Source organism: Chlamydotis macqueenii, chromosome 7 (assembly GCF_036417535.1).
Source record: "Chlamydotis macqueenii isolate bChlMac1 chromosome 7, bChlMac1.mat, whole genome shotgun sequence".
Classification (NCBI taxonomy): Eukaryota; Metazoa; Chordata; class Aves; order Otidiformes; family Otididae; genus Chlamydotis; species Chlamydotis macqueenii.
The window spans coordinates 28,679,319-28,698,991 of NC_141562.1; the positions used below are offsets into that span (position 1 = coordinate 28,679,319).

The window sequence follows — 19,673 nt, forward strand, 5'->3', positions numbered from 1 at the left end:
GCCTACAGCCAGCATCCCGGCATTGGGAAGGGTCGTTGGATGGGGTGGGGGCTGCAGGTTGTCCCTGAGGAGGGAGGGGAGGGTGACGCTGGTGACCACTACTGTTACAGAAGGAAGAGTTTTCTTTCCTCGTTAATCTCCTTGGGTGAAGCTAATTGCTGTTTCCCGATGATTGTCACCCCATCTTCCAGCCTTGCCCACAAGGGACTCACACAATCAGTCAGTCTGGACCAGAAAGGCCCGTTTAGATCATCACATCAGTGTCCCCCTCCGGGTAAACTACAGCCGTGTTTTGCATTTGTGTTACAGACCACGTTATGCTCACCCTGCAGAATATTTGCTGAGAAGATTCATTTCTTGGAAACTGGCCAGAATCTAGCGATGCTCATACTAAAGCACGTGTCAGGACGATTTAAAAGCACTGCAACATTGGCATGACGATCACAGAGATCATTTGCCGATGGTGAACTCTGCAGCTGAATCCAATCAGGATTGTGAAATGGTCCTTTCAGCCTCCTCTGACTCATAATAATAATTCAGGGTTAGATTTTGCATTTGGCTGCGGCTCTTAATAGAGCGTTGTGGAGAGCTGCACCTGCCGGAGCTCTGCGCCGGCCCAGTTCAATGGACGAGTTTGAAACATTCAAATGTTTGTCACGTGCCTTTCCAGCTCACCAAGTAGTGCTGCACCGTGCGGATGCCTTTTCCTCCCCTGTGCTTCCCTCCTTGTGCCCGTTGTACCTGAGGGAACAGGAGACCTTGACCCCTCTTTGGCCTGGTCCATGTGCTCCACGCTGGCTTCCCAGGGCAGAGCTAAGGGTGTCCGGCCTCTTCCCTTCCTGCTGTGCAGAGCTCACTGAATTTAGGGCAATGGTTTAAACACAAGGTAATCTTAACGCCTGTGCCCATGAAATTGCTTGTTTGATTATTTTTTGCCAGTGAATTGTTATTAAATCTGTTTGGGCTAGCTAACGGACTGTGGGAGCAGCAGCAATCAAATACGTGGAGGAAAGAAAATATATCTCCTATGTGGGAGTATGACTTGGGGAGTGTCCACAGCATGAAATAACCAGGCTTGTCACAGAGCCCAGCATACCAGGGGAAGGACAGGGCAGGGGAAAGCTCAGCGTCTCCATCGAACTTGTCTCATTAATTCCTCCAGGTCTGGAGATGCCATTCTGCTTCTCGGGAGCCAGTCCAAGGAGAGCAGCTACAGCATGAGAGCAGATCTGTCCCGCCTCCTCTAGCTACCCTACAGCCCTGCAGCGAGAGGGGAGCAAACTAGGAGGACTGAATTGCATTAACTTTGGTACCAGCTCAGGGCAAAAATAGCAATGTGCCACTGCAGACAGGCTGTCAATGTGATATTGATGTCTCTCTGTAATTGAAAATGAAATATATTAAGCAACCACTGAAAACACCTTACTATGTTATTTGGTGACCAAAATGTGGCCCCATTCTGTCTTCCTGATCAAGATCTTGATTTAATAAAGATTTTTAAAAAGTCTGTATTTCCATCTCCCAAAAATATGCTAGAGGAAGCAGAAAATGGAAGGGAAAATATTGATGTCTGCAAGAGCTTCTTAGTTGCTATTAAGTGCCTGGTATTGCAGAGTCATGTTGTGAAGGCTTCTGCACCCAGAGGTGACTTCTAACTGGTTTTGCCTCATTGAGCACTAAAATTTGGACTAATTTTCTTCCCTTCCTGATAGAATTAATAATGACAAACTGATGGATATTCTGCATAGGAACCTCATTCCAGAAGGGGAATGGCCGTGTAAGATGTATTCAGGACAGAAAGCATTTTGCAGATATCTCCTGGTTATTCTCGTGACAAGTCCTCTGCAGTCAACAGCCGTTTTACAGGTGGGGGCATGACTGCGCCGTGTGGGCAGGTGTCCAGCCTGTCTGCAGAGACCTAGGTCCAAACACCATGAACATCCCAGGAACACCAGTGGCCTGACCCAGCAGGACCAGTGTTAAGCCCATGATGAGCTCTGGGGGGGTCACTGGTGCTCAGATGTGGCCCATGTGGCAGCTGATGGATGCCCAGGCTGAAGGAGCCAGCAGAGGATCGCTGCTAAAGGCTTTGCCTGGATGAGCACGGGAGGCAGCACTATTTATTTCGTTTGAATAATACATGACTAATAAGTTAAATAAGAGAAAGAGGAATGAGCTTTCCGGTTAAGCCAAAAGGTTTGATGCTTGTTTCCTGGGCATTTGGGGTCTCTGGGAAGCTTTGAAGTGGCCGTAATGAGCTTGCCAATGTAGATAATGTAAAATACTTTAATAATTAATTTATCAGGCAGTGCAGTCTATGATGTATAGTCTGAAATGCTTAAAGAGATGAAACTGGCCTTTCTAAGCAGCTGTTTGATCTCGACTAAAATGGTGCAAGTTCTGTTGCAAAGGTGTTCTATGAAAGCACTTCAATATACATGGTTTTTAATTAAATTGTCCTAATTGGGCTATCTTTTATGTTCTTATAGCACTGTATTTGCTACAGATCACAAAGAGAGGGGCAAGGGAGGGAGACCTGACAAGTAGCAAGCAAAATTGCCTGAGAACAACCTCGCCAAGTGACAGAGCCATTAACTCGGTTGTAATCTTGATCTGTATCAAGCGATCAAGGCCGGGAAATAAGCCATAAAAGAACTCCCCTTATCTTATCAACCCTCCTATACCCATGATACCTTTATTACAGTTGTAACTTTCATTTCATTCACCTTCTCCTGTTGGGCACCTGTGAAATTTAGACTCCTGTTTTGCAATCTAACCTCCCGAGATGACCCCTGCCCACCCTGAGCAAGCCCACAGCCTTTTCATGGCGGGAGCTGTTTGCCCGCCTCAGTGAGATGACAGCATTGGAGGCTGACCTGACGACCAGTCTGCAACCAGGACACATCTCTTTTCCCTCTAAAGCACCGGTCATGGTGCAGGGTGCTGTGGGAGACAGCAATGGGAAACAGGGATTTGTAGCAGAAGGCTGAGCACCTCCACAGTTCTCACAGGGGATGCTACAGCTCAGCTCATGTTTTTGGGTCACGGCATCCCAACAGTGGCTTGGGACATCTGGGCACTGGACAGGCAAAAGGATGCTCTCAGCTCCGCTTTCCCACCATGGGAACCAGGGCTGCTGGCACTGCTGAGCTCTCCCATTGCCATGGTCTCACAGCAGCCCCAGCACCGCTTGCAAGTCAGGGAACATCTTAGGAGACCCATGCGGCGTTAGAGGCAGGGAGGGGCCCGCGTCACTTTCCCTGGAGCAGGAGAAAAACACACTTTTCTGAGGTTGTACACATGGCCAAATGGCCTTTTCCATCCACATGACAGTGCTGGGATTGCCTGGACAATAATCGACCCAGTTGTGTTTGTGTTTCGCAGGCTGTCCTGCAAACTGTCACGTGCAAGTTGTTTTACTTAAAAAAGCCCCGGAGTGAGTTTGGTCGCGGTCACGCCTCTGCGCTGGCTCGGCAAGGTCACATCCTCCCAGCCCGGAGGCACGCCTGTCTCCACGTGGGAGAGAGCAAGTATTTTAACTAGGGTTTTCTCCCTATTTCCACCCTAGAAAATTACCTAACAACAATGAATGCCAGTGTTTTGGTACTATATAACAGCAGCGCTGTAACGTGCCAAGGCAAGGAAGGGCCTGAGGACGGTTCAGGAGAAAATTACTTGTATTTTAAGCTCTCCACTCTGAGTTAAGTGGAGGTTTCAAACATGTGGCACGAGTCCTTTTGGATCACACTTAAAATAAATTTTGTATGTTTGGAAACAGTGAAACTAGAAACTGCAACAACAAATGGTGTGTTTGGGGGAAAAGATAGCAGGGAGCGAAGGAACAAGCCTATCTAGAGATCTTATCTTCGTTTTTCTTGGGAGGACAATTTCTCCAGCCAGGATTGGAAGTTGATCATGGTTGGGTGGCTCCCAGCAGCTGCACTTGGAAAGGAAAGGGAGGCAGCAGCAGGCCAGGTAGATATCCGAGTGCTTCCATATCTGCTCATTTCAGTTAAATACCAGATGTTAGTACTTTGCTTGTAAGCCTTTAATGACAAGGATGAAAATGAAATGTTTGCTGAGTTTTCTGCCTGGCTCTGCTTCTACACCAAACAATGCAAACACATCCCTGCTCACCTGCACTCGCCTGCTTGCAAGTGAAACATGAGCCTCGCAGCAATTTCCAAGACTTCTTAGTTTTCCCTTGTCTGTTCTAGCAGGAAGACATATGGGAAAAGCTAGCTCTCATGCGTGCAAAAGAGACCACGGTGGTCACTGGTGCCCTGTTAAGTGCTTTAGGGGATCATTTGTTCAGCTTGCATAAAACTCCATGCTGCTAAGGAAGTATATCCTGATTAATTGGATATATTTATGGATATATTCCATATTTACATATGAAAATCATGCTTATTGCACAACAAAGGGTTTCATTCGGTTCATATCATTCCATTCTTCCTCAAAGTCTTCACTAGCACAAACATTAACAGGGTGCAGTGACCTGCCTGTGTTTTGGCCTGACACCTGGGAAGCATTTTTATTACACAAGGTTTCTTTATCTGCTCCAGCAATAAAACTAAGGGAGCCAGGTGTCTTCACATGTGTGGCCTGGATCCAGTGCCTCCACTTTCCATAACGCTGCTGGATCCCACTCCTCTCCCTGTCCGCTGCAGGGGCAAGCAGAAGCCCTCCTGTGAGCTCCTGCCAGGGCTTGGGTCAGTAGCATGTCTCGTCCGGGCCACACTAACCCATCTCTCCACTCTCAGTTCTGCTGCCAGGCTTGTCTGGGGCTGTTTGAGGGGTTCAGGAGTCTCTGTGGAAGTGGTGATGGACGAACGGATACAGGTAACATGCACAACCTCATTTCCTTAGGAAGCCAGTTACCAACCAGGCACATATTCCTTTTTGCATCACCACACCTTTGAGACGCATCTGGGATTACCAGTGAGGGACCAGACATGGATTTTGTTTCTAATTAACATTTGCAGTACAGTAGAGATTTATTTGTAAATATATATATAAAAGCCACATTTTACAAGCCCCAACTCCCACCCAAATTCACCGCCTTGGTGAGCAAGGCCCACTCACCTGCCAAAAAATCCCTTGGGCCTCAACATGTTGAAACAATTTGGTGTCCCGTGCTGTGCAATATATTAAACGAATCACAGTACAAGAAGCAGATGTTTATTCCAGTGGGTGCAAGAATCCAGGCACAAAGTATTGGGTTACTGTCTGTCTCAGATAACGGGACAAAGTGGAAAAGTTGGGATTAAAAATTCTACACGGGTCCCACATAGAAACTGAACCTTAAAAATGTAGCTCAGGTCCCGTAATTGCGAACCTCACAGTTGCTGTGCGGCAGTCCGAGGCTGCGCGGCACTCAGGCACAAACGTGGGCACTGATATGTTCCTTCACATTACACCAAACCCTGAGGCTGTCTGAGTGCTTTAGTTAAGTGCTTGGCCACAATTTTTTAACTCACATGCTCAAGGGAGGGTGATCCATAGCCCATGTCCATGAGAGGTTTGGGACCATCTGAGACCCCATCTATGGATATTTCAGGTCTTTGGGCACTGCCACCCCAAGATCTAACTGCAGAACTGACTCCTGGGCTTTTCAAATGAGGTGGTTTCTTTAAAACAAAGGCTCATTATGTTTGATTAGTTGTTTTTATCCATGAAACCAAAACTCTAGGAGTCAGAAAAACTGGGCCGATTTTTTTTCCAAATGAAACATGAAATGTGAGGAGCTTCAGAGAAGTTCAGGGGCTGGGGTGTCCCTATCAGGTCAGCTGCTGGCCTCTTAGCAAGTCAGTACAGGCAATGTTTACTCGAAACTCTGTGCAGGAGAAAGTACAAACTGGAAAAAGCAAATGAAGCAATGAAAAGGGTTCCTGTAGAAAGACGGTGCATATCCAGGGATGCTCTTTGCCTGTAACTTTTCTGCCATGCACTAGTTCTGTTACCATCAGCAGGAAATCATTGCCCACGTGGGTCCTGTTTGGAGTCACCTCTAAAAGACGTGAGGGCCTGGGCAGTGCTCTCTGCTCGGGGCCCCCAAGGGATCGCAGCCTCTGGCCCCACAGCATGGCAGTCACTGGAAAGCAGTGTGAGATCAGACCTCCAGCCAAATACCTCTGGTTTAAACCCACTGTTCCTGCCACCTGCAACCACTGTCCTTCGGCTGGCAGCAGTTGTGGAAAACGAAAAGCACCAATTTTACATCTTAAAATCTGTCCAAACAGACTTTTGCGTAGGCAGAGCTCTGGCTCCTCTCGCATCTCACCAAGTGCGGTATCACCGCGAGTGCTTCCTGACTGGAGGAGCTGAACTCCACTCATAAAGGAGGAAAGATCTGCTGCTTCTTTCCTGTTCCTGTTTGCATCCCTCACCATGCTTAAAATGTGCTGTATCCTGAGTTATTCTTAAACAGGCCTTCCCATTGTTCGAGTCACTGGTTATGAATTACGTCCCTTTGAAGAAATATGACCCGTGCTATGGAAAAGTGAGAATGATGTTCAGTCTGCAGTTCAGGCTGTGACATACAGGAAAAGGATGAGTGCTTTGCGCTGTCCTCATGAATGAAGACACAGGAAGGAGGTATGACAGGGCAGCTGGTGAGCTGCTGGGAAACTTCCAGGGTTCCTGATGCTGCGCTGGCTCAATTTACATCCTCACCTTGCATTTCCATTGACTGAAAATGTTCCTCATTAATTAAAGGGCTCCTCTCCCACTGAAAGCTTTGTCTCTGCTAAGAGATTTTTTTTTTAACACTGAACAGCAGTAATTCAGACCTAATCTATGACATTTGTGTCGTGACAACCTGTGCTGAGCAGGGCTGGATGACATGGAGACAATCATCCGTCCCTTGCACGTCTCTCCATGATAGCACTGCTCTATTCTCATCAACAATGCCACCTGAGTATCTGCAAGAGTGGGAGAAAACACTTGTGCCATAGAGGCCCAAAGTGCCTCTCCCAACGGCTGCAGTCTCCTCCCCAAGACACCGTTACCAGCCATGCAGGGTTTATTTTGCTGGAGCAGGGGAAAATCAAAATGCCGCAGCCAACGGCCTGGTGCAGGCAGGCGCTGAGCATCACCGGACGCAGCCTGCAGTCCAGAGCATTTGGGGTTTTCTGCTGGGGCTCTGTGCCCCGCATTGTCTCTGCGGTCACTCGGCCTTTTGTTCGCCCAGCCCCGCTCTCGGCATAAAGCCACGCTCGCTGCCGCGGCCTGCGCTACCCATGGCCCAGCTCCTCGCCGGCCCTCGGCGCCTCGCTCCTGGAGCCTGCTATCGTGCAAAAAGGAAGAAGGCAGCAAAACAAGCACAGCCAAGAATCGCATAATATTGCTGCAGTTTTGCCAGGAAACAGATTGTAAAAGTTCCTGTATTTAAAGCCAGGAGATGAGTTTTATTGTTAGTAGTTGTTATAGCAACCCGAGGTGCTGGAGAGTAATACATGCTCGGCGCGTTGCAACAGACTCTGACAAGTTCAAGGCTGTTGCCTTGCTGCTAAATCTAGTTGCCAAGGCAATGCAACATAAGGCAAAAGCCTAGAGAAAGGAATACTGCTGACAGCTCGTGCCAGCAGGCTCGGTCTGACGAAAAGGGAACTTTTGAAAGTAATGTTAACTTAGCGCAGCAGCAGCAGAAGGGGAAGAGGAGCACGGAGATGGAGGATCCAGAGGAGGAGCAGTGGGTTGATGTCAAGCAACAGGTAAAGGAAAGCATTCGATTAAAAAGCAGTTTGGCTGAATGGGATGTCTTAGCCTGTAATGCAAGAAATGTGCCACGTTTCTGGAGGAAGTAAAAAAAAAAATCATAGAATTCTCATTTGTTACATTTATTTAACTTGGTCAGTACTGCTGTAACTTGAATGGGAACTTTAGCTTTTTCCCAATGGTGTTGACAGCAAAAATAATTTTCTCAGTAAATTTGTTCAGTGATGCAGGTATGTTGCTGCTGTAGTAAAAGCCATGAAGTAGCTCAGTTAACTTTCAATTTTATGTTCAGTTCCAGCCTTTTTAAACATGCTTCATGGCAAAATGTTAGCTGGAAAAGAGATGAGGCTGCAAGTTGATTATTCTCTCCTGACTATGATTCACTGTTAATGTTGACAGTATGCTCTGAGTGGAAGGAAGAGTACTACCCGAAGGACCACAGAGTCAAAATAGATGATCAGTGCTGAAGACGCCAGGTAATTAAGTTAATTTCAAGTACCGATATAATATTTTGACATGTGCTGTGGGATACTAGGGTACTAAAATGCAAGTACTTCTGAAGTGCCTCAAGTAGATACGCAGTGATCTCAGATGAACTTGTTGACTTGTCTATTGCTTTGTGAGTAAAAGCACAATATTTCTTAAACAATTACCACAGCAGTATTCTGATTCACTCCTACTTACGTCCCATGCATTTTACATTTTCGTGGACTACTGATAGTTAAAAATGACCTCACGTTTTCCTATTCAAGGACTATTTCATCGTATGCATCTCGCAGTACAGCAGCAGTGTACAGTAGCACACAGGGGATTTTGTTCTCCTGGCACCTGCTGTGGCTTGTGGAAAAGTCAGGTCTGCAAGTACTTTGTACTATTTAAAAATGGGAAACTAAGACACGGGAAGTGATTTGCCAATTGTACTGGAAATTTTTTGTATTCAATCATGGGCAAAGCCATCTCTATTGACCTTCATAAAAGTAAGGCTTTTAATTAACTGTGAAATAATTTTGGACTATTTTGAAGTTCTTAAGCCAGGAAGCAGGCAGGTGACTGTCATATGCTTGTAACCAGCATTTGTTTTTCAGCAGCTAAATTATATTCAAAGCTAGGAATGTGTTAACTTGCAACCTTGCTACTGTTACTGGCATGTTTCCACAGTCACCATAGCTAGCTGTGAGACGTTATATGATCAGAAAGAAGAGAAAACGTGGTTCAGGCAATTGTGAAGGGAACATGACATTGCCCCAGAGGATGCTTTTATTTGAAGACTGTCCATTAGATAAAGAAATGTGAGAATCCTAGAACTGGGCATTAGCATTTTTTTGAATAAGAAAGCAAAAGGAAACTCTATTTTTAGTCTCAGCTGAGTTTCTCTGCTAGTGATTCCACACATGGTGTTATTTCTTAATATATCCAGAAGAAGGTTTCAAACCCCTCCAGAATATCCTTCCTTTTTCTTAAGAGATGCATTCACAGAAGTCTGGCCAGTAAAAAGGCAAAACCATATGGGCAGGTCACGCAGCAACATTGACACTAACATGATCTGCAGGATCCCAGAGCATTTCCAAGACCTGGCTCTCCTATCTGCAGGTCCCATCTGCCCTTGACGCCTGTGACAGTAGGACCCTTCTTGGAAGGTTTCTAGATCATCTTTACCACCCCGAGTGTGTTGTGTGATGTCTCCTCCAGGACAGATGGGCTGCACAGACCCCCCCAGGGGAAACCACAGCTGAACCGCACTGCAGCTAAGTGCACCTTGGCACACACCCCAAAACATGGAGGCACAACCCAAGAGCATCCCCCTCTGCTTTCTTCTGCCTCCTAACCCCTCTGTCCTGTTGTGCACCTATTTAGTTGCTCCAGAGCCACCCCCAGAAAGCAGGGAAGCAACTTGAAGCCGGGACAGTGTGTCATCAAGATAGCTACTGATAGCAGAGTAGACGGAGCTATTTCCAGAATGATTAATACTATTAGCACATGCTGAAGCTTAAGGCTGAGCATAAGCTTTAGAGGAACGGATTTTGATGGAAAAAGTGAATAAATGAGACAACTATCAGAACAATGAGTGATGAATCAAGTAAAGATCCTTAGCGTAGGAGATGCAAAGCACTGCCTGCTGGCCTGTTTTCACTGGAGCTGCTGGTAAAATTCCTGTTGCCCTTCAGGCTGGAGAAGTAGCCCAGCAATGGCATGTGGCACAGAGGTAAACCATCTAGCAGGCACCAAGGCTACTCCCACAACTAATTAGCTGCACAGCATTTTAGCAGAGGCACAGTGATGGTGGCACCCCGGGATCCAAGGCAGTGCTCCCCCCCAGCGCAAACCATGCACCGCCACTCCCGGAGCCTGTTTGGGGGACCTTTGTACTGCCTTTTGCTGTACATACCCCGAGTGCTTGCAAGAGTACCAGTCTGAGGGCTCGTCCTGCTGCCGAATAAAAAGTATGTCTTAAAAGGACTGTCTGTCTTATACCATCATCTCATAATCCCCACTCCAGAGGTCTCAAATACCATAATTGAAAACCCGCTGTTGATCTTCTGAAAGTCAGGTTTAACCTCCCGTAGGCAGCTCCCAGAAGGACAGTATTTTGCATAATCAGTTACATTGCAGGCAATATGTTTAACATTTTTCTGTTTTTCTTCTCCTGACACTTTTCTCATAGGAGAGCAGGCAAACAAAATCTAGTCATAGCTGTGCAATATCCTCTTCCCCAAATCCTTTTTTTTAAACCCCAGCATCAAGGCTACTTGTTTTCCTAAGAAAATGACATTGTATGGGCAGTTTTTAGTTTCCTTTTTGAAAATCTATTACTCTCTTTCTTACATGAGACATCTTGACGATAGATGTTTTGAATGGATTCACCAATATCTGCTGCGTTTGTTACCTTAGATCTGTGTCTGCCAAAGTCACATGCTCGGGGTGTTTCTCTGGAGTAGCTAATTCAGCTTGGACTGAGCCACATGACCCCCTTTTCCAGTCTTGCCTTATGGCCTCTGAGGAATGTTGCATTGGCTGCAAGGGAATTACTAGGTCTTGGCAAGACATGTTAATATCCTCGCAAAGACTTGTTAGGGACCAAGACTTCAGCCTCCAACTATTTCCTCTGATAAAGCAGAGTATTCACGGCAGTTCATTAGTCTTGAATCATCAGTTTGACTTTGTCTGAGAGAAATGAAAGTTCCCCACAAACCAGAGGGACTCTGCAAGTAAAGCTGGCTGGTGTTGCCTGTCTGCTAGCAGGCTTCAAAAGAGAAGCACAGTGTCGGATCTAATTAGAGAAATCAGTGGCTCAGGATGCTTCAGTCAAGGACTGGGAAAAAGAACACCCAGGTGCAAGAGAGGTTATGAATTATGGCAACACCTTCTGCACTGTCAGAACACCGGAAAACTTGGACTCTCATATGTGGGGCTGCAAATTTGATTTTTGCTCCCGAAGACCTCCCACGTTCATAAACAAAGTTCATAGCAGCAATGGAACTACAGCCTCACTTTATTACATCTGTTGTTTTGGAGTTTTTTTTTTAAAACTCAGTGTTATCTTTCCATTAGTGTCCAAAATTACACTGATAATCCTTGAAAGCACCAGAGTGTGCGTATCATATCTGCAGCTGTATCTCTCTGCTAGGAAACTAGTTACACAGCATGGAAAGTATTTTTGCGATCTCATTTTGAATCACTGATAACAACATCACAAGTGAAGGGACTGTATTGTTTGTCCATGAGCTGGGGAGGAACCACTCTCCCAGCCCCAGCACATCGCCGTCCTGAGCACCAGCTTGCAGGGCAGAGATGCAAGGTCGGAGTTACACGTTTTATAAACCAGGAGCAGCTTTCTCAAAGTGTGAGGGGCGCAGCACCAGTGCAAGTGACAGAGTGTGGATAACAAAACAGGTCCCTTCGTGCCAGCTTCCCAAAGCACTGAGCTGAGCTTCAGAGCATAACATAGAGGGCACTGTAAAGGAACCTGAGAGCTGGTCCCCAGCAGCAGCAGCCGGCCCTGGCCCCAGTGGCTGAAGCGCTCGATCTGAGTAAGGGTCAGAAACTCCCAGCTGACTCACAGCCCCATTTCTTGGCTGCGTGCTGCCCTCTTTACACCTCTGATGTGGGAAAAGGAAGTGAAACAGCCAGTTCTCGTGTATGCGCTCAACAGCTTTGAAAATCCCCCCAATTGTAGAAAAATGGAGCAGAGCTGCAAGGTCTGGAGCTGGTTTCCTACCCAAACGCAACAGGATGCCGGATCCATAGCTGCAGTTTGGTTTGACAGAGGGCCAACTCCAACACTGCCGTTCTCATCTGCTTTAATGTCAGCTGAACATTTGTGTGCCATTTTCCCATCCAGCACCATCCAAGCCTATACCAAAGTCCCCCCAACTTTCTGTGGAGTGGTGGCACAAATTGCAGTCTTGTTCAGTGCCCTTTACTGTCACCCAACTCATATTTTTGACACTGAGAACCAAATCAGGACCCTGCTAGTCAAGGGTTCAGCTGCTACTCAAGGATGTGTCCCATTTCAGCCTCCCTTGGGCTGTGCATATCCCTAGTTAGGCACATGTTTAAGTAACTGACTGCAGCCATGCTTAAGCCTTGAGAAAAAGTATCCCAGCAGAAAGACAGAGAACCGGCTCACTCAACCATACACAATGAGATGTGTTCAAGCCAGCTAATGGGTAATCCTGTGTGTACGCACCACAAATCCACAACATAACTCACTGTCCTGCTTGGCAGAAGAGTGTTCTTGCCTCTTGGGAAACAAGCATTCCTGATCAAAGACTATCCTTGCAGAATAAATAATCAAACCAAACTAATGCGTGTGTATGTGTGTATATATATAGTTCACATGGATTTATATGACATGTTGCATATGCTAATGTCAGTCCATCTGAGGGGGCAGAAAGTGATGGGGAAGTTGTAGCTATATGGAAAGAACGGGAATTCTCCAGTGAGCTTCAGCATGACAGAGAGACTGTTCTCAGAGGTCGTAAAAAACCTCTGCAGCCTGCTAATTATACACTAGTCAAATCTTATTACAAACAAGTAATAAGTATAGGCACGTTTGTTGGTTTTGCTAATGACATTAATGTCTTTTTTGATGATTTGCAGAGCTACAGGGGGCCAGAGACTCAATTTGTACTGATGTATCTCCCACTCTAGTGAAGCCTAGGGAACTCTGTTATGTTTGATATCTTTTCAGCATCTATCTTTAGACAATTCAAGGTCTGTTCTCTGCACAGGAGTCTGAGCTGCTTCTTCTGCTATGTAACACACATTCAGAACTGTACTTAGGTAGTGGATCTGTGTATTATTTTCTAGTACATAAGTGATGGTACATAGAATTATACATTACTGTCCTTAAAGGGAATTTGTGCTTTTACTCCTCCACAGTTTCCTTATCTCCCTTAGTAAAACGGCTGTGACACTGAAGTCTGCTGTGTAGATTCATTTGTCTTCCCCTGCGGAGTCCTGGAGAGTTCAGATACCCCAGTTAAAACCACTGACTTTGCAATTTAGGGTAAGTCATCAGCAGGGAAAGAGACGGACTTGGAGCTGGTTAAAACACATTCTGAAGAATTACCAGGATTTACCAGGCAAAGACAAGCAAAGGTTTTTCTCTTGCACACTATCCACATACCTCTGCAACTGATTTGTTTTGAGTTTCCAGCATCTGTTTGCACAGGCTTGATCATCGGTCCTGCTGCCCTTCTCTGCTTCCTGTCTGAGAACAAACGGAGACAGTCAGCAGAAGCAATCTCACATCCCTTCATATGAAAACCACTGAAGACAGTTTGCCCCGCCAGGGAAATCAGTACTTTAAGTATGTGAGCAATCCACTGACTTCATAGGAATATCTCCGGATGGATTTTTTAAGCGTGCTCTCGATGGCTGCAGCGACAGAAGGACATTGTGCTGCGCACACCCTTGCGCGCTGCGGGCCAGTGCCAGTGAGCTCCGCGTAGGCGCTGCTGGCCCATGCAGCTCTTTGGGGAGCCCTGCCGCGCTGGGGCAGCCAGCTCCTGCCCCCAGCTTTTGATCCAGCCGTTCCTAGCATTACGCATTCCTGGGAATACACTCAGAAACTACAGATGAGGTCATTCCCAAGAGTCTGCTTAGGTATTTGGGGCCCTTGACCCTCAGAGGAGCCAAAATCTTATACTCTATGAATGGTTTTTAAAGGGAAAGTGGAACTCTTTTTATAGTACATGAGCCGTTTGTTAATCTTGAATTTGTAAATAATTAACTCCTCTACAATTTGTTTATCCTTATCGTTAGAGATTGTGCTAACATATGTTCTTCGATGTTATTTGCTTCAGAAGAGGCTTTGGAGTAACAGTTACCTATGCAGAATCCAAAATCAAACATTATTTGTGAATTAATATTGTTTATGCATATTGAGAAATTTGCGGTTGATTTTGTCTCTGTGCTGTCCTTTCAAGTGATTCATCAAATATGAAAAGCAACAGTTTGCCAAAAAGGCCCTGAATTTGACTCAGTGCTCTAAACTTCAGAACTTATGTCCAGGAAATTACACCACATGCTCCTCTGTGGGTCCACAGTTAGAACGACAAGCACAGCATGCAAAGATACATCACCACTGAGGGTGGGGATGACTCTAGCTTTGTCCTAGGTCCAGCTTGTTCTAGGATAACGCAGAAGTGGACGCTTACCCTGGAGTCCAGAGTAGGTACAGAAAGCCTTTTTCAGAGCTATTGAATCAACACTCACATCCCCCAGCCCATGACCTCACACTCCCGTACTTCCATGCTCATGTCCCCCTGGCACTGGTACTGGGCTTCCCACCAGTGTGGGTCTGGTGACAGCACACCCCTGCCAGAGATGGTGATTTAACTTTTTTAACTCACAGTTAACGTGCTGACGAAGAATCCCTACCTTGCTGTTCAACCCACATAAATTTTTTGCCTGAGTGTAGATGGTGCTGAGCAAACAAACGTGGGTTTCTTGATGCAAAAGGATGTGCTATGCTCCAAATGCACCACCAGAATCACAGATTAGAGATGTCTTTTAAAAAACGTGCTCTGAACATGAGTTTTTGCTTCCAAAAATAACTTGCATTTTGCTCATATTAGAAGAGCAGGACGTTCTTTCCTGTCCTAAAGGGATAAGGAGGAAATGAGAACTATGGGGTTTTTATATGATATGAGCTACTATTCTTCTGGACTAGTGCTGTGAATCTTGATTTTTTTTTCCCCAGCCTTAGCATTTTATTCCCCACAGATCTAATTTTGCTTCCATTCATGCTGATATTACTCCAGTGAAGCTCTCTGATTTCAAAGGAATTCCTCCATATTTACAACCTCTCCCATCCTGAGGCAGTAAGGCATTAGAAGGAAGGCAACCTACTGAAGACAGCGAATGCTGCATGTCTCAAATCCCTTTTCAAATGAGATAAAGTCAGTTGAGAGACATGAGTGGGGGCAGAAAGCATCCTTTCCTGTCCTCTGTGTTCGAAGGAAAGAGACGGCTGTTTGGAGGAAATGTGAATGTAGTGGGCTGTACATTTGTGTCCCATTGTACTGAGGTCTGACAGGAAACACTTGGGGCTTGATTCAGGAAAAAGTAAATAGTATTCCTTTATAATACGCTCATAACCCCGGTTATCCTGCAGTATTTGACTTCATCCCTGTCTTTAATGTATATGTTCTCACAGCTCTCTCCAGAAGACCAGAAGGAAATCTGGCCACTGGGGAGCGGGGGAGGCATGGGAAGAGACTGTGCAGCAGTTTCCATCCGACGGCCATCCCCAGTGACAGCAAAAGTCCAGCGGCTCTCTCCCTTTTAAACCAAAGGGACTCTGGAGCAGCTGCCGTCATTGACTGCCACCATGGTGGTTCCTTATGGGAAAGAACTGCAAATACTGAACTTTGGGTAATTTCTGAGCAGCCTCTGCCAAGCCTGTAAGAGCATTCTCCCGCTGTCAGCTCTCGCCATAACATATAGATGGTTGCGTCGAGGTCTCCCACGGCGTACGCAGGGCCACAGGCTCCTCAGCAGGCAGCAGGGAGTCCCTTAACTGGAGTTTTACCCTGCAGCAGCATGAAAAAGGCTCCAGCCCCCAGCATTTAGAAACTTTGTTCCTCATACAGCCCGCTGAAGCTCAAGTGGTCTGTAGGATGAGTGCTGGTCCCTGGAAATGCCTTTCATCGCTCCCAAGGGAGCCTGCCTCCCGCAGTGACCAGGGTCAGGGAGCTGTTACGGTCTTTTGTCTGTGGAGAACATGCAGTACCACCAGTGTTTGGCGTTTTGCTGTATGGCTCATGAAGCTGCAAAGATTGCAAAAGAAACCAAAAACCCCCACACACAACCCAGAAGAGACGGATTGAGGACATAATGCCCTTGATTGAAAAAGGAGGCACCCAGGAAACCTTGTGGTATACATATTTTTTTTTTTAGTTAGAGCTAAAGTAATTTGGCATGCATGTCCCCTGAGCTGCTTCCTAAACCACAGCTGCATGAGGAATTATCTAGCCCTTAGCTGAAGTAACTCCTTAAAAAAAAACCCCAACATGTAGGTCATTAAAGTGCTAATAAAAAATGTTGATGAATCTCTGAGCAATGCTCTGATTATCTCTCTGTGGGGAATGAAGAACTCATTAACATGAGCTCCATGCCACTCCCTCCTCCTTTCTCAGAGCTTGGCATAAAGCAAGGAAACAAATGTTTGTGGTTTGGCCAAGTTTCTAATGAGTAGCTCAGCTAGGTCCACTGATTAGACACATGGCTTTATGGAGGGTGAAAAAGTTGCAGTACTGTGTTAAATGGGCAAAGTGTTTCTGTCAGATCTGGTCCTCAAAAAGGAAACACTTTACCTGTTCTGTGGATTTGCTGTAATGTATTTAGCAGGAAATGTACAGAGAGAGGGTTTCATTGACACAGCAGATAGGGATCAATGCCGTGAGGTCCAGAGAGCATAACAGAGCCAGGTGTATGTCTGAGGACCTGCTCTCCAAAAATGCAATGCTATGTTAGCTTACTATGGATTTGGTTTCACTCATTAAATGTTGTGGGGTTTTTGTTTGTTTGGTTTTTTTCTTTTTTTTTTTTTTAATACTAGACTACAGTCTGACCCAAAAAGAACAGTTCTGGCTGTTATCTGTCCTCCCTGCTCTAGATGTTACTTCTCCTACTCCACAGAAGGGTGTCTACGCAGCAGCCCCCGGGCATTGCAGCAGCCCCCAGGCAGGCAGCACAGGCAGAGATCTCCATTTGCTGCATCATCCACAGGAGCTGCAGCACAGAGACCTGCCTATCTAGAACTGGCAGAGGCTAGTGACGCTCCAGCAGCATCCGTCAGTAGTTTCAAAGGAGGAAAATCTTGAGAAAAGTCTGTCTCATGCAGGAAAGTTTCTTCTTGATCCTGCTTGCAATCCATTTATGGCCTGAATTGTGAGGACTTGTCATCTCCATAATCTTTCCAGGACTAAAGTAAAACTCATCCATGTGCCCAGGAGAAGAAAGCTCACCCTACAATAAAGACGAAAGGCATCTGCTGGGATAAGCAACTCCTGCCTCTGAAATTCAAATCTCAAGATGTGTGACCCATGTCACGCAGCACCTTAGCGCTTAAATCCAGCTCCTGAGACATCAAGTTTTAATTTCCTACAGTCACCATATAGTTAGAGGTCTTGTGTTAAATAACAGATGCTGTACCACCTCATCCCATTATTACTGGCTGGTGCCCACAGGTTCCCATAGCACTGGTCCAGTCAGGTGGAGCCATCTCAGCACTGGGTATAAATTTGCAAAGTTAAAACATGTTCTCTGTCTTCTCCCTATCCAGATCAAATGCACTGTGGCTGGGTAGTTTGGTGCCTCAAGCTCTTTTTTCTCCAAAGACCTCTGTGGCTCAGAAGGGGCCTTGCTCACTTTTCTGTGAGGGACATGCAGCTCCTACACGGATGTGACTCTTTGGTGACTCCATCAGAAGATGGCCTCAGGCATGCGATGTCTTCACCTTGCCCTTGCTCCAGCCCTGCTCATTTCCCAGTGATCACAGCCCCCAAGGGGCTCTTTAAAAAGTGAGCAGTACGCGCATTTAGAAAGTTTTGTCCCCAAACCTGCAGGAAGCTAGTCATGGGGTAATTTTACACCTGTAAGCAATATTCCTGTTTTCAAAGGGAACTTTTAAGCCTTTCAAGGATATTTTGGACAACTTCTGAGTTTTGGAAATAATTAAAAATATAATTAAAATACAGACTTTTTTTGCATAGAAAGGATAACTACCACCCAGTGCTTCTGTAAGTTCAACCGGCTGGTGAGAACCGCTCGGATGTAAGCAAACCAGCCCCGAAACCGAGAAACCAGTAACTTTGGGTGGGGAACCAAGACAGAGATACGATTTCAGCTGCAAAGATGAACAATTACAGAAAGCCAAAAAAAAAAAAAAAAAAAAAAAAGGATTGCATTTGCCAAAAGGGGATTTGCATTTTCGTGCAGCTTCTTTTTTAGCCAGGGCCGCTTCCTCCCCGCGGATGGTGTGCGATCCCGCTCCTTGGCAGCACAGCCATCTGGAGAAGCCTTCTGTTGCCTTTCAGCCCCAAAGACTGTTTAAATCCCTCAAAATTTCATCCCAAATCAGGTCTTTTGGGGGGATTGGAGTTATTTTTTTTTTTTTTAGTTCATCATTCCCGTATGTACCTCATTTTATCGCCCCAGGCTTTGCAGACCCCCAGGTCAGGCCCCGCTCGCTATGGGCCTTCCGAGGCCTCGCCCGGGACGAGCGGCGTTTCCCGCCCCGCACTGCAGGTAGAGCCGGGGCCGAGGCGGGGGGAGTTGGGTTGGGGACAACAATAATGGAGGGCGGGCGGGGCGGAGGGCATTGGCCACCGCCCCTCGGCCAAGTTTGAAGCCGGGGGGCGGAGGTGAGGCCCCCCCTCACCCCCGCCCCCCGGCTTCAAACTTGGCCGAGGGGCGAGCGGGCAAGGGTAGCAAGCGAGTCCCCTGCCACATAGTGAGCCACCGCAGGCGGCCGGGCGCGGGAGGAGGAGCCCAGGTGTCCCTTCCTGCCACATAGTGCTCCGCCCCTTTCCCCGCCCGCCCGCCCGCCGCGGTAGTGGTGGTGCTGGTGCTGGGGCTCCCGCCGCCGGCGAGGAGGGATGGACTGAAAGCACAAAGGCGCGGGCCCGCTGAGGTAACGCTCCCGCGCTGTGAGGAGAGGGAAGGGGAAGGGAGTTGCGGAGAGGAGGCGGGAAAGGTTGCAGTTGCCGGGGGGTCCTCTGCTTTCCCGCCGAACGCGGGCGGTAACGGCCGTTGCGGGGGAAGGGGGGCGGCTGGAGGCCTGGCGCTCCCCCGCTCCCGCGGCCGCTTCACGGCTGCTCCGGGGTAGGCGGGGGGGGGGGACGACTGCGGTCACCGTGGGAGCTGAAAGGGGGGAACTTCTCCGTGGGTATGCGCCAGCTCTCCGGCCGGGGGAGATGCTGCAGTGCTGTCTTTTCCGCCTCGGCGCTGAGCTGAAAAAGGACAGGGCTTTAAATAATGCGCTGGGGAACTCTGCTAATCAAATAAAACCTTTGAAAGTCATTACGATCGTTATGGACTGTCCTTGGTTCATCGCAAGGCTCCAGGCTCCCCGTGAGTCTCAGAAAACTTCCTAAAATCCATCTTCTCTGTCCTTTTTCTGCATTTCATCGCCCACGGCTCCACCTTTCCCGTCGATAATGTTGCAGGGGAGCACAGAAATGCGATTTCCAAGTGGATTCTGGTCACGGCGTATTCTGGTCGCGGCGCTGTGTACCTACCGGCGTGCCCCGCATCTGCCCCGCGCTGCTCGCTGCTGGGGCCATCGCTGTGGTCACGCAGCGCCCTGTTTCGTTACCCGTTCCGAATTATTTTTTGTTGTGCGTTTGTATTGGCGAGGACAAAATTCAAGATCGGTGTCTTGAACTTTAGGCTGCAGAAATGAGGGTTACGATGGGTCTTTTGGGAGTTTGTGCCTCAGTTTT

At 47.2% G+C, this 19,673-nt stretch overlaps 1 protein-coding gene across 3 annotated transcripts in view; it reads left to right on the forward strand.

The window, feature by feature from the left end:
* The first annotated feature begins 7,569 nt into the window (after nucleotides 1-7,569).
* The window catches only part of ADD3 (adducin 3), a 110,490-nt gene continuing 98,386 nt past the window's right edge, over nucleotides 7,570-19,673 (forward strand). The window contains exons 1-2 of one of the 3 annotated variants that reach the window (XM_086752511.1): nucleotides 7,570-7,715; nucleotides 8,119-8,195. The gene's annotated coding sequence lies outside the window, so the exon portion shown is untranslated. Of the gene's footprint in view, nucleotides 7,716-8,118; nucleotides 8,196-18,708; nucleotides 18,863-19,673 lie in introns of those variants that run through there. The other 2 variants (XM_086752510.1, XM_086752513.1) reach the window with 2 other exon arrangements.